Source organism: Coffea arabica, chromosome 6e (genome assembly GCF_036785885.1).
Source record: "Coffea arabica cultivar ET-39 chromosome 6e, Coffea Arabica ET-39 HiFi, whole genome shotgun sequence".
Classification (NCBI taxonomy): domain Eukaryota; kingdom Viridiplantae; phylum Streptophyta; class Magnoliopsida; order Gentianales; family Rubiaceae; genus Coffea; species Coffea arabica.
This window is the reverse complement of record NC_092321.1, coordinates 44063927-44078476: the sequence shown is the minus strand read 5'-3', so window position 1 is coordinate 44078476 and position 14550 is coordinate 44063927. Positions and strand designations below refer to the sequence as shown.

At 37.9% G+C, this 14550-nt stretch overlaps 1 long non-coding RNA gene across 1 annotated transcript; it reads left to right on the top strand.

The window, feature by feature from the left end:
• Nucleotides 1-815: 815 nt before the first annotated feature.
• LOC140010060 (uncharacterized) lies at nucleotides 816-3409 on the top strand. Its single transcript, XR_011817323.1, has 3 exons — nucleotides 816-1075; nucleotides 2437-2497; nucleotides 3221-3409. It is a non-coding gene; the product is annotated as an uncharacterized lncRNA (long non-coding RNA).
• Nucleotides 3410-14550: the final 11141 nt, after the last annotated feature.

Here is a 14550-nt window from a genome sequence, read left to right as displayed (position 1 = left end):
TCATCCTACACTACTCCGATTGACCTGAAATTTTGCAGGAACCTCTAAAATGTTATTCCCTACAACTTTGATGTTTTAATCCAAGGCCAATTCTGTAACATCCCGAATATTAGGAGGTTGTTTGTGAAGAAAATATTAAAGTATATTTCTTCGGGTTTGATTTAAAACCTTATTTTGTTTTAAAAGACTAGAAACCCTAATATTTTAGTCAAAAACCCTAGTTTACTTGTGACTAACCGGTTCTCTTAAATCTCTCACATTTTGATTGAAACCCTAAATTTAATCATTGGAATTGGAAAATTCCTCACGTTTTCTTAAAAATTTCCTTTTATTTGAAAATTATTATTTATTAAAGCCCTACTACCCAATTGTTCAACAATAAGTGCAGATGAACCTGGAAAATAGGGTTTTACACTTCGGTTTCAAGATTTGAGCAAAATTAGGGTTTTCGCGATTTCCGCCGGATAAATTTTCGGTACTGGCCAGGGATCAATTTGGGGATTAAAAGTGACTTTTAAGTGAAAAATAATGTGTGAGTAGTAGCAATGATATAAGGATAGTGAATGGGAAGAAAAAAAAACCTAGTACGTGAGTTTTTAAGAAAAACGGCGCGAACTGGCGGGTCCCGCGCACTACCGATTGAACGCACCGCTTGACCACCATTTTTCTTACCAAACAAGCTTATTGACTTTTGCACAAAATATCTTCCTAATTTGCAGCTGGTTTGACCGAAATTATAAGGCTAGAAATGTAAGGGAAGAAAGAGAAAAATTTGTGGACAAGATTAGTCCAAGTGTTGGCCAAAAATTGTGGACACAATTAGCCTTAATCTTCTTACTTCCTTATAAGACAAGTTAAGCTCCATTTCCTTCATTTTTCTGCTCCATAACCGAAATAAGAGAGAGAGGGAAAGACCAAGAGAAAAACTTCTTCATTTCTTCTTGATTTCTAGCTACAAAGTGAGAAAACTAAGGAAATAAACCGATTAAACTCACCTTTGAGTGTTTAGTTAGTGATTTGTGGTGAAATTTTGGAAAGAGAAAGCTTGGGCTACTCTTTGTGTCCTCTATTCAAGGTAAGAGAGCTTATCTCTCTAAGTTTTGCTTTCAATTTTGTTAAATTAAGTTTAGTAGTTGATTATAGTGGTGGAATCATGGATGATTAGCATGTTTTAGAGGTTTTTCCCCAATTTATTTGATGAACTAGGGCTTATGGAAATTCTGCCCAAATTGTTGTAAGATGCTTATATGTTGCAATTGAGGTTTCATAAGGTGTTGTGGTAGTGATTAGACCAAGAAATTTAGGAAAGTTCCACTAAAAACTAAAGATTTCAGATTTCTGGAAATTCTTGCTTACATTCTGTCCGAATTTGTATCTGTGTGTTAGAGGCTGATTTGGCCTTAGGTCAAAGAAGAAAAGTTGTATAGAATGACATTTTATAGGTTCCTACAAAATTTCAGCTCAATCAGAGCAACGTAGGATGTGAAAAGTCCAAAATACCCTTACTGTTTTAAATATTTCCCAGCAGTCCGTTTCATCAGTTAAGTCCAGTGTATCACGTTTTTTGACTGGGAGTCGTACTGATTTACCTCTGGGCCAAAACATGAAAGTTGTAGTGTTCTGAAGTAGCTTTAAAATGCCTCAAAGAACACCTGAATTGGACTTTTGTACACTGAGTTATGACCATTACAGTATTCTGCGTTTAAACAGCCGACGAATTGGTTTCTGGTTTAGTAATTCGAGAATTTGACTGAGTTACATTAGGAACTGGACTAAGTGACCTTCATGAATGTTGTAGCTCTGTGTCTTAGCTTCGAAACGGCATAGGTTTCGTTTTAATCCGATAAGCGTAACCTCGGATATGTTATTTCCGCATTTGTACGTCAAATCTGTTTTGAACTAAATTGAATTTCTGCACTTGTACTTAATACGATTCTTGTTATTATGATATTGTGAGCCTATGGAACGGCTCTTGACATGAATTGCTGATATGTATAATGTTGGGTTGTGTTTGAGAAAAACAATGAAGCCTAAAAGGCTGAAAAATTAGGTAAACACAAAGGGCATGCTGCCCGAATTTTTACTCGAGGACTAGAAAACTATATTAGCGACTTGAGTGAAGGTTAAGTACTTATTACTTGAACTAGCGAGAACCTTGGCCACTATGTTTCTTGAGTGTTATACGTTAGGACTTGGACGAACTTGTACCCTTGAGAAATGAAATAATGATTGCTCGAAGTATGTTTTCCTTGTACTTTCAACTCGCAAGACAATTTCAAGTATAAATATTACAAAGTTTTACTGTTTAAAAAGGCGAGCAAGTGTTTCACGACTACTGTCCAAGTGAATTTCAATTTCTTGATTCTTATTGAACGAAACGTCTAAGTTTCGAACTCTAGTCATGTTTCAAAGTTCTCAAATTGAGTTTTATCGCAGATTTGGACTCCGAACTCGGAGTATAACCTGAAAGTGACCAGTAAAGGCACTATATCTTGTGGTGAGTGCTTTCAAATACTGAATTGCACTAGATACTTGAACTGGATACGTGACCAATATGAGTACTTGTTATATACGTGAATTGACAGGGCAAGAGTGTACTTTATCGCACTTGCCCTTACGTGATATACTTGTTTATTGATTGCAATTGACTTGATATACTTGATGTGCGCACTTCCTGGAATTCCAGAAACCCTGTGGCGAGTTACTCTAGTCGAGCCGGCAAGGGCTTGGTCGATTGGGTAACGAACCCTGGGTCTCTTATTTTGTCGAGTGGAGTGATACCTCCTCGGCTAATCGGTATACTCGAGTATTACCACCCATGTTTATTGAGGATTTTGGGCCCAGTAGGGGGTGTGAATGGTGGACGGAGAGTCGTGTAAGTGGTGCTCTACTGGATTGGTTCCTTTACTTGAAAGTTGACGGAGTGTCAACTACTACGTGATCAAGCTCCTGATGATGAATGGAAGTTGGCTCCTGAGGGCCATCCGTATCCTTATGCTTTGGATTGATTATTGCTTATTGGATTATTGTTGATTTTGAAAAACTTTTACACTCGCTCATTTTGAGATTTCTACTTGACGTGTTATTGCTCACATTTATGAACTCTTCATGCTCCTTACTTTGCTATATCGAAAACTTGTACTTATAAATAATGGTCAATTTGCTATTTGGAACCTCACTGGGCTTTTAGCTCATACCACGTTATTTGTTTTCCTTACAGGGGTACGAGCGAGGCGTGAGATATGTAAAGACTAGCGTAGTCTAGTTGTTTGACTTTTAACTTTTGACTTGTACTCGCGCTATTCCTCGAATGGAACATTTTGTATTTGGATTGTATATGTTTTGAACTAGTTTAAGTATATCGAGATTTGGTACCCTGATCTCTATCAATGTAAATTATAAGCTTGAATTGTGGATGTTATTTATGGTCCATGGATGTGTGTACGTGATTTGAGTGAGTGAGTCCTGGCGAGAGCTGGGCAGGCGGTCCGCCAAACCCTTTGGTACGCCTCAGGGGGAGGTGGGGTCGTCACAAATTCGGCCTCTAACTAGGAGCTACAAAACAGGGCAGAATGTTCCCAAGAAAACCCTAACTTGCTACAATTTCTTCCAAACCAGAAATTGGTTGCAATTATCCACTTTTTCCACCTTCTAGAGTCATTATACATCATTTCCAATCATCATAGATAGCCACACAATCATGTTCATATTAAAACAGAAAATCCCCAAAAAATTATAAAAGTTCATCAATTCAACCAAACATCACAATACAATCCATAAAGTGGCACCTTATACAACCACTAAGCATCAATTAAGCATCATTAGAGGGAGGAGAGTGGTTCTTCATAACTCACCTTAGAAACAAGAGAGAGAGAGCAATAGGTCCTCTTAGCTTTCCAAATAACTCCACAAATCAACTCACTAACACTAAGTGAAGAGGTTTTATGGAGAAATTGCAAGATTAAATGGTTGGTTTGATGATTTGGAGCAAGATGGAATCAAGAAATTGGAGAGTTTCTTTCTTTCTTTTCTCCTTGAAGTGGTCGGCCAAGAGAGCTTGAAATGGAGCAATTTTTTGGTAAATTTTGAGTTTATTAAGTCAAATGGTAAGACATGAAATAGTAGTCAAAAGTCCCATCCAATCTCCAAGTGACACGTGTCACTTTATTTAATGCAACTCTATCTCTTTGTTCCCTCTCACACCAATCCAAATAGCAACCTCTATTTATCTCTTAACACCCGGTAAATTAAATCCAGTATCCAAAACTTAACCTAGTTGGCCGAATTTTTCCGAACTTTTCGCACTAGTGGGTCCCACATCCGGTATATGCTCTTAATTTCTCAAAACCTATTCGATACTAGAAAAATCATCTAAAAACTATATTTACTCAATAAAATTATCTGGAAAAATTTCTAATAAAGAAAATGTTGAAAAGGCGGGCGAACAATAAAATAACCCTCGAAACTTAGAAAATTTCGGGCTCTCACATAAACCATCCAAAGTTTAGGTGAACCAAAGAAAATCCGAATAACTGCTAGTACAAAGTATAAGTATAGTTTTGGAAGTGAAAAGAGTACATTTAAACCAAAGGACATGAGTAAAATATTTGTAAAACTTATGCTCGCTCGTAAAACTTTGAAATCTCCATTTGAGTCGAAGAAACGAAGAAAACGTATTTCTATTAGTCGTAAATTTCATTTTTCCAAGGGTACAAGTTTCGGCCAACTTTCAGCTTATATACCTCTAATAAAGAAGATTTGAATGCCTTAGATGATTCAAGTTAGTTTCATCCTCAACCCTTACTCAAGTCGCGAGTACATCTACCTAGCCCTCGAGTGCAAATTTGGGCAGCACGCCCTTTGTATTTACCTATTTTCCAGCCATTTATGGCTTTATTATTTTTCTCAACCCAGCCCAAATTCACACATAAACAATCTTAACACAATAGCCCTTCAACTAGGCGCAATGTCATCCAAATACAAGGCAATTCTAGCAAGTAAACTTGACTTGGAAATTCGAAAATGCTGGCTAAAAGCTAAGTACAAGTCTTGACCACTTTAATTAAGGTAACTTGTTAAAAGAGTAAAACTTTGAGGAAATGAGAGATACATTAGCGAGAGAAGTTCAATAGGGATACATTTGAAGTCAAGGAAGTGGAAAAATCAAGGTAAGAGGTTGGAAGTAGGCCGTCCGAGGTTTTAAAGTCAAGAAGCCCGTTTCTCTGCTTCAGGAATCTACCGAGATGAATAGTAACAGTAAACTTTAAAAATTCACAACTCGAGTTCCACAAGTCGAAAATTTATGAAAGTTATACCGTTGTAAAATAGATTTTTAGTACTACCACATCTTAGAGATTCAAATCACAAATAGGCCAAATATTCGATCCAAGTCAAAAATTCAATTTCCTGAAAAAACAGGACATTCAAGCAGGGAAGCCTAATTTGAGGAGTCACGGACAGCAGTACACATGGAGGAAAAATATGAAATTTTTACAGAACAAAGACCCATGAGTCTAGTTTCAAATTCCACTGACGGCACCTCAATCGGATTTTTTTACACCAAGATATAAGCATTTTACTGAGACTAGTCAGTGAAATCCGAAAATCTGGAAACTCATTTTTTTTACTTGTGAAAAACTCCTTTTTTTCTCTTTTAAAACCATAAGACTTTTATTCAAACTACCCATACACTTAAGTATGACATTCATACCAGCAATTTTAACATAATTTAAGTATTAAATTTCAACAAAAACCAAAGGTGAAACTCAGCTCTTCCTCTCTCCCATTTCGGACAATTTCAAGCTTTCACAAGAGTTACTTCAACTTTATTGCTGCCAATCTCACCTCTAAGCCAGCAATTTGCTACCAAGATCAAAGACAACATGCTACATATCATACTAAACAAGAAATATAACATTTATAGCATGACTTCCTAGTGGAAACTCCTCAAAAATTCACACTAAAAAGCTGTAAATGGAGCTCATGTTTCTCCCTCGGTCAAATCTGGAAATTTCATTTTAGCAACCACCAGCTCACATGGATGCTATATTTACACCAAGCTTCATCTATCAAAAGGGATTCAAGGATTCCCTAGTAACTTGCAGCAAAACAAGAGCCAAAATCTAGAAAACAAAAGGTCATTCCTAGTTCAATCCAAGCTGGAAAATTTCCAGCAATAAAGCAAGTCTCTACAACCTGTTTCTACTTCAATCCAACCTCAACCAAACATACATCAAAAAAGTATGTGAAAGAAATTGAAGTTCCAAGTCATGTTACCTTGAAAACAAGCTAGAAGTTAACTCCCCTGTTTTGGTCCTTCTACTCGATCAAGCAAGCTGGAAATGGAAGTAAGACACAAGCTTCCTTTCAGTTTTCTCTCCCTGGTTCCTCTTGGCTGAAGTGGAAGCAAAACAAGAGAAATTTCTTTGTTTTCTCTCAATCTTCTCTCGGTTGGAAGGTTGGAGCAGGACACAACCGTTTCTTCTCAACTCTCTCGGCTAAAGTGGGACAAAACAAGAGACTAGTCTTGTTTGTTTTGTTTTCTTTGTCACGGTAGTTAAACTGAAAAAAGAAACAAGAGGAACTAAATTTGGGTTGGTCCACTTTTGCATGCTACTTGGACTTGGTCAAAAATGGAGGCAATGGAGAAAACTTATCTCTCTCGGTTGAGAAATTGGAGCAAGACAAGGGAACAAAAAATCTTGCAGCTTTCCTTGACTTTTTCCTACTCTCTTGGCTGGAAAAAATGAAGAAGAAATATCTCTCACCTCCCCTCTCTCTAGCACCGGCCAAAGCAAGAGAAAAGAATGAGGAATAGGGCTGCATGAAGCTTCAATTGGATAGACATAACTCTAGTCTTGGTCAAGGTTGGTCAAGAGTTATTCTAACAATTACCCCTCACTTCTATATTCTCACGTTATGTTCCTACTAATTTCTTATTCTAGTGTTAATTTCTATAAAGGTTGATCCAACACTAATATAAGGTACATCCAAGTTATTTAATCACAAGAAACAAGTAACAAGTAAACACAACACCTTCAATTCTAAAACAAAAGCATGAAATACCCAATAAATTTCGGGCTCTCACAATTAGGGTTTCGTTAGTTTGCCTATATAAAGGCTTGCTTTATAAGCATTAAGGGTAGACTCGATTGATTAATAAAATAGTCTTCTTTCGATTTTCTTCTTGTGAGAATTTCGTTCCTTTACTTGCTTTTGGCAAGGGTTCTTGAGCAATCTCGTGTTGTCCTTGATTGTTCGTCCGACCTATCCACTTGAGTATTCACCTCGATTGGAGTCGTCGTTCTACCACCTTAAACCAACTTGTGTCGTCCGTGTTGATTTTAGGTCCCGCAATCCAAGCGTTGGACAACCTCACTAGATCCTTGGGCAAGCGTGCTACGTGTCTCGAAACGTGTTGATCGAGGACCATATCACTTTTGGTATTCAAGTTTTGCAAGAAACAACACAAGAATTCAAGGTTCAATAGCAAAACAGGTTCGGCAGTCCCAAAGGAAAAATTCCAGCAATACGACTCAAGAACAAGTTACGACACACCTTTTTTTTTTTTTACATTTGCTGGTTGCTTGCACAACTGAAACGACTCAATAAAGATAAGTTTCTCGCTACAATCTGGGCAAAATTCAGTAGCAATTAGCGTCAAAACTTTTGGACAGACTGCACAAGACACAAGAACAAAACACGATAAGAAACAAGGAAGAACCCTAGCGGTTGGAATTTTTTTTTTCATTTTTTTTCTGGACCAAACATGGATAACCAACACCAATTATAGTAACTAAACACAATGCATGATGAACAAATCTGGACAGACAATTACGGACAGCAACTAACACACAAAACAGAATTTCGTACGTGACACAAGAATTGCCAACGACCCAAGACAAAACCCTAACACATAGCTACGAATATGGAGGATAAAAACAGACTCAAAAATAATAAAAAGGGATATACGTGATGCCTCTAACTAGCTCTGATTACCAACTGATGTGATCCTTGATCCATGGGAACCAAGGAGACGACGCACGGAAGCAAACCCTAGACCTTAGTGGACGCGTTGCGAAGTTGATGCAATCGAACCCAAACTTGGACCACTCAAGAACGGATTCAACGGTAGAAGACGCCACAATCAAGTCTGTGTGCTCGATTGATAAGTCAAGAAACAACCTAGGATCAACTCTAGGGTGTTCAACTTAGCTTTCACAAGCTAAAAGGTAATTACTTCAAAGAAGACAAATTTCTGAAATTTCTTTTATTAAATGTCAAAAACTGAATGTAGACATCAACTTGGGGCTATTTATAGCCTTGTCTAAACTAATAAAACTTGGAAACTTCCTAAAGGGATTCGGCCAGCACCCTTTCTTTCTCTTGGCCGAATCTAACCTAATCAAGTACCAACTAACTAACTAACTAAAACATTAAGGGAACTAAGGCCCACATTGCCGGCCCTCTAGGCTTAACATGAGCGAAATAATCTTGGCCCAATCAGCCATTGAAGCTTGATCACTTGCATCTTCAATTGTAAGCAACATCTTGGTAGTCTTGCAAGGATCCTCCATGTCAATTCTTTCAATGCACGGTTTCTCTTGAGCTTGAACGGCATGAACTAAGGCTTGAAGTGACTCTTTGAGCCTTTTAGCTCGTGCACGTGTCATGGGTCCTAGAGGAACTCGCATCTTGTCCGATGGCATATCTTGGTTTGTATCATTCCCCTCCTCTTGAAAGCAATTTGCCCACAAATTGAAGCATGAATGATGACTAGAAGAGTTACATGCCGCCGAGTCAATTTTGTTATGATTACCACAAGTTTCACCCAATGCAAAAGCCACTTGCTAAGCTGGAAAGTAGCCCTTGTTGAACCTTGAATCTCATGAACTAGTTTCAATGTATGCTCAACTTGATCACTTGTAGCCATGAGGTAAGGATCCTCAAAGTGATGCTGTGAGGACCTGTAAAATTTCCTTATTTTATATCATTTAATTCTATTCCTTTTCATGCATTTTCTTTATTTTATTTTGCTACCTTAATTTTCTAGACATTTTGTAAGTGAATATAGTTTTCAAAAACATTTTTCTAGTATAAGTTAGTTCGGGTTAATTGGGAAGTGTATTAAGGACGTGGGACCCGTTAGTGCGGTAAGTGCGATAAAATTTTGACGACTAGGTTAAGTTTCGTATTGAGGGATATTATTTTACAAGGTGTTAGAAGATAATTAGAGGTTAGTTATCTAGGTTAAGCTTGGTAGACAAAGGGATAAGAATAAACTTAAGAAAGGACAGGTGTCATGGAGTCATTGGATGTAACTTTGACCAACTTTTCTTTATCTTTACCAAATACCAAATTTTGACCAAAAAGCCTCTTCATTTTCTTGCTCTTTGGCCGGCCATCAAGAGGGAAAAGAACAAGGGAGAAACCTCAATTCCAACTTCCAAACTTTCTTGAATCTTGAGATTTAACCAATCACTTTGCAAATCATTCCCTAGAAGTACTAACCAAGGAGGAACCAAGGTCTTGGTGGAGTGATTCTTGTAGAAGAAACCCTAAGCTATCATCTTTCCTCTAGTTTCAAGGTAAATTCCCTAGAAATTTCCTTTTACTCTTAATAATCGTAAATTAGTGGATTGGAGAGGTTAAATACGTAGTTTTGTGGATAAGTTTATGGTTTGAAGTAGGGGTATGGTGAATTTCAGTTTTTATAGTAAATTTTGTGTCCTCATATGATGATTGTTGTTTAGCCATGATTTGGTAGTTTGTTATGAGTAATATTGAGCTTAAAATGCTAGTTTTGCTTGCCTCCGAAGAATTTCAGCTTCTGTAGCAAAAATTCCAGCTTTAGGGTTTCTATTTTGAGCTACCACTTGGTTGTATTTGAAGGGTATTGTGGCCCTAATTAAAGGTATTTGACAGCTTGTGATTTGTGGGTGCAATTGTAGTGGAATTGAGAAGTGATTGGTGTTGAGGTTGGGATGGAAAAGTAAAGAAAAACAAAGGAAGGTGCTGTCAAAATTTTCGTAGGAACTTCTGTGCAGTCTGGGGAAATCTGCTATAACTTGATGTAGGAATGTCGGAATCGAGTTCCATTTGTTGCGTTTGAAACTAGATTCAGAGTACTTCCTATCGTCCAAATTTCATGACTTTTCTTAATTTCTATGAATATCTGTGATTTTTCAAAGTTGACTGAAATTGTATACCTGTTGTGACAGCCCCACCTCCCCCTAAGGCGAACCGGAGGGTTCGGCGGGCCGCCTGCCCGGCTCTCGCCGGGACTCAGTCGTTCACTAAAGTCCTCAATTAAATTACAATATAAATCTCAAATATACATTAAATTCTCCAAGAAAATTACATGTCATAAGCGAAGCGGAAATAATTCTCAACTATACATAAAATGATTTCCAAATCCAAATTGTACAAAACATAGGCCATCCAGTCACGTGCACAAGTACTACAAGTCCTTCCTTCGCCTTGAACCCTGTGGAGGGGAATAAAATATTTTTGGGGTGAGCTAGAAGCTCAGCGAGTAACCAGTAAAATTCTTAAACAAATATATTTCACAATGTTGCATTTCGATCATTTCGATGATGTCATGATTCAGAGATCAAATGTTCGTTTAGTGCTCTCGTGAGCCAGGGAAATCATAGCACTTGAACACCCAACGCTCAAATAGATCATTTAACATTAACATTAACATTCAGAGGGAGCCCCTTCTTGAGCTACAGATAAACATGAACATGAACCATAAACAGAGTGGAGACGTTGGTGTCCAGCACAAGACTTTCCCAGAACTCATTGAAGCCAAATCATGTGATGAACTCACATGCAAGCACGCATGATATGCAATCGAGTACATAATGCAAGAAACATTTCACAAGTACTTTGGAAATAGTTTAGGGTCACTCACCTCCATGGCTCAGGAACCATCCATCATATATCATTGCCTTGCTCAAATCCAAGTCTTAGTTCACAAACTCAATGCAAACAAGTCCTTTCAAAATTCGAACAGCACTTCCTCTTATCTTTCTTTACTTTTCCAGCCATCAAGGCTTCATTATTTCCTCATTCCAACCCAAAGGTACACACACAACAACAAGTTCATCCAATAGCCATTCAGCAAGCTCCAAGTAGCTAGTACAAGTCAAGCTAGGGAAAAGTCCGGAAATGAAAGTTAAGCTCAAAACCAGAAAAACAGTTTTGACGTCGGATGAATGTAATGGCACCAAAGGCGCTACGATTGTCGGATGAAGGTGAAAGATACACCATTTCGAAGCTAAGAGGGGGGTACAATATTACAGAAGGTCACTTAACCCAGTTTCGAGTGTAACCAGGTCAAAAATGCAAGATACTACACCAGAATCACAAAAACAGATTCACAGAACGCATTCTAGCGGAAACATCATAAATCAGGCTATCCAAGTCCAAATCCAGAAATTCCAAAACCAGATGAAAGATAAGAAACAGGGTTAAATTTCATCAGAAGACCTCAACAACCAATTCGGAAGCAATTCCAGCCAAAACAACCAATTACAGGCGCAATTCTTACATTCGGGTAAAACCAGAACAGCAATAGTAATTTCGACTTTTCTCATTCTACGCTACTCCGATTGACCTGAAATTTTGTATCCGCCTCTAAAATATCATTCGCTACAACTTTCATGTTTAAAGCCAAGGCCAATTCGGCCTCTAACGAGGAGCTATAAATTCGGGCAGAATGTATTCATCATAACCCTAACTTTCCAAAATTTCTTCCAAAACAGAAATTGGTTGCAATTTACCACTTTTTCCACCTCATAGAGTCCTTAAACATCATTTCCAATCATCATATATAACTACACAATCATGTTCATATGAAAACAGAAAAATCCCCAATAATTATAAAACTTCACCAATTCAACCAAAACCAAGATATAATCCATAAAAGTGCATCTTATACCACCACCAATCATGAATTGAACATCATTAGAGGAAGGAAAGTGGTTCTTCACAACTCACCTTAGCAATACAAGAGATAGAGCAATTAGTCACCTTAGCTTTCCAAACAACTTCACAACCAAGCTCAACTCCACCAAACTAAGAGGTTTTATGGAGTAAATTCAAGTTTAATCGGTTAGAATTGAAGATTGAGTGAGATGAGAAGCTAGAAAGTTGAGAGATTTTTCTTCTTTTCCTTTGAGAGAGAGCCGGCCATGAAGCATAGAAATAGGATGATTTTTGGGTCAAAATTGAGTATTAGTAAAGGTAAGAAATAATGGTCAAAGTCCAAGATTAAATCACAAGGTGACACTTGTCACCTTTTTGGTTTAAAACTTATCTTTTTGTCTCTCCAATACAAATATCTTAACACTTTGTAAAATAATATCACTTAATACAAAATTCCAACAAGTTGTCAAAAATATAATGCATTTACCGCACTTGCGGGTCCCACGTTCAAAATACGCTTTTAATTTCTCAAAAACTAACCGATACTAGAAAAATCATTTTAAAACTATCTTTGCTCATAAACTTTATCTGGGGAATTTTTCTCATAAAGAAAATGTAGAAAAGGCGGACGATTAAATAAAATAAACCCTAGAAAATTAGAAAATTTCCGGGTTCTCACACTCATTCTTTTCGGGGCGTCACACCTGTTCTGTCTTGTGTTGGTTGAAGCAGCAACTTGAGACTCGAATTTGACTGACTTGTGTTCTGAATTTTACAATGGTGTTTTCTAGAAAGTTGTAGCTCTTTGAATGTATTTTCCAACGGTATAAATTTTATCAATTTTGGACTTAAGAAGTTGAGATATGATTTTTCATATAGGATTGCACAAAACTGGAAAATCCTGTTTTCCTAGAATCGTTCTTATTCTCATTTTTCCACTTCAAATTTGGAGATGGTAAATCATTGTAGGTATGGTTTTGAGTTGAGGTGAGAAGGGCTTTGAGGTCGTTCATGCTTTTAGGACTAATTGTTATCTTTTCACTCCAAAGCCATATCTTTGTTTTGCATTGATGGTTCATGTGGATGGGCACATGACTCGTAACCGAGTCTCACATGCGAATTCCATTACTAGGTCTTGGAGTCCAGTCTTAAGTGTTTTTCCTTGATTGTTCTAGGAAGTGCCGGCGATTAAAGCCATACTTGGGAAGGAAACTTTTGAAGTTATCCATGCTTGAACTGGTGAGTGTACCACTTCTCTGAATTATTGCTAAACTGGTTATATGTACTTGCAAATTGCTATTTGAATGTCTTTACCGACTATTTATTTTGTACGAGACGAGTGTGTACTTTATCACACCCGTTCTCTGCCCTGTGTGACTTGTTTCCTGTATATACTTGAATCTGTTACTTGTGCCTGATATGATGTCGTTTGGAAGTGTATCCAACGACCTTCCTATTAAATCTGAGCTCAATCTCATGGGGAGTCAATTGAATCAAGCCAGCAAGGGCTTGGTTGAGGAAAATTGACAATCCATGGGTGCCTGTTCTTGGGATATCTTTGGGTATTGGAGACTCTAGATTTTCGGTATACTCGAGTATTACCATTCATGTTCTTGTATGGCGTTCGGGCCCGGTAAGGGGTATGTTTGGTGAACGGGATTTTGGCGTAAGCGGGGTCTACGGACATGTGTGTTTCATTAAACGTTGACGGAGGGTCAACGAGGTTGGATCAAGTATTGCAACGGGGATTTGGGTCCTGAGAGCCACCTGTATCCTTTAATTTGTGGTGTTCATTCATTTCTCTTATTTGATAAATGTGCCTAAAAAGTGATTCCTCATGATTTCTACTGTTTATACTTTTGGTACCTCATTGAGTTTCTAGCTCACCCCGTTCCGTTATCCTTGTTTTCTTTACAGGGCACAATCTTTTGGAACTTCGATGTTTTGAAGAATGAGTTGAGCTAGTTAGAAATTCTTTTGTTCTTTTGGTATAGCTCCTCGACAATTTGGAAACCCTAAATGTATCGTTCCAATGTTCCCATTTGTTATGTAAACCCATTAACATGTATATATAAAAGTGTTTTCTCATGTGTATATGGTACTTTTACTTGAGAATATGTACCCTTTAATGTTAGTTAGCATTTACTTGTACTTGGTTGGGTTTCGGACGCACGTGAAATTTGAACAAGAAAGAAGAAAATTTCCGACCGGGAACTGTTCACTGAATCCCGCCAAGTATCCTGCCAGTTCTTGGCCGGATAGGCAAGGGAAATTGGAAAAATTTTTGAGTTGGATAATGCCTCCAATCCGGCCAGAAATCGGTCGGATTGTGACGTGGCAGTCACTGTTCATCCGCGGCTTGTTTTCATTTTTCGTTTCGTTTGTTTTTTTTTGGTCTTTTCATTTTTGTTTTTAGTTTTCGCTCTCTCTGAGATGCTGGAGCACTGAAAAATCTTTTGGAATGATTTAATTTGTGCGTGTTCAGCATACTAGTCCTGGCGAGAGTTGGGCAGGCAGTCCGCTAACCTTTTTGGTTCGCCCTAGGAGAAGGTGGGGCTGTCACAGATGCGGTGTAGATCCCATGAAGTCGAACTCCTCAAGCCTGAATGAGCTTGCAAG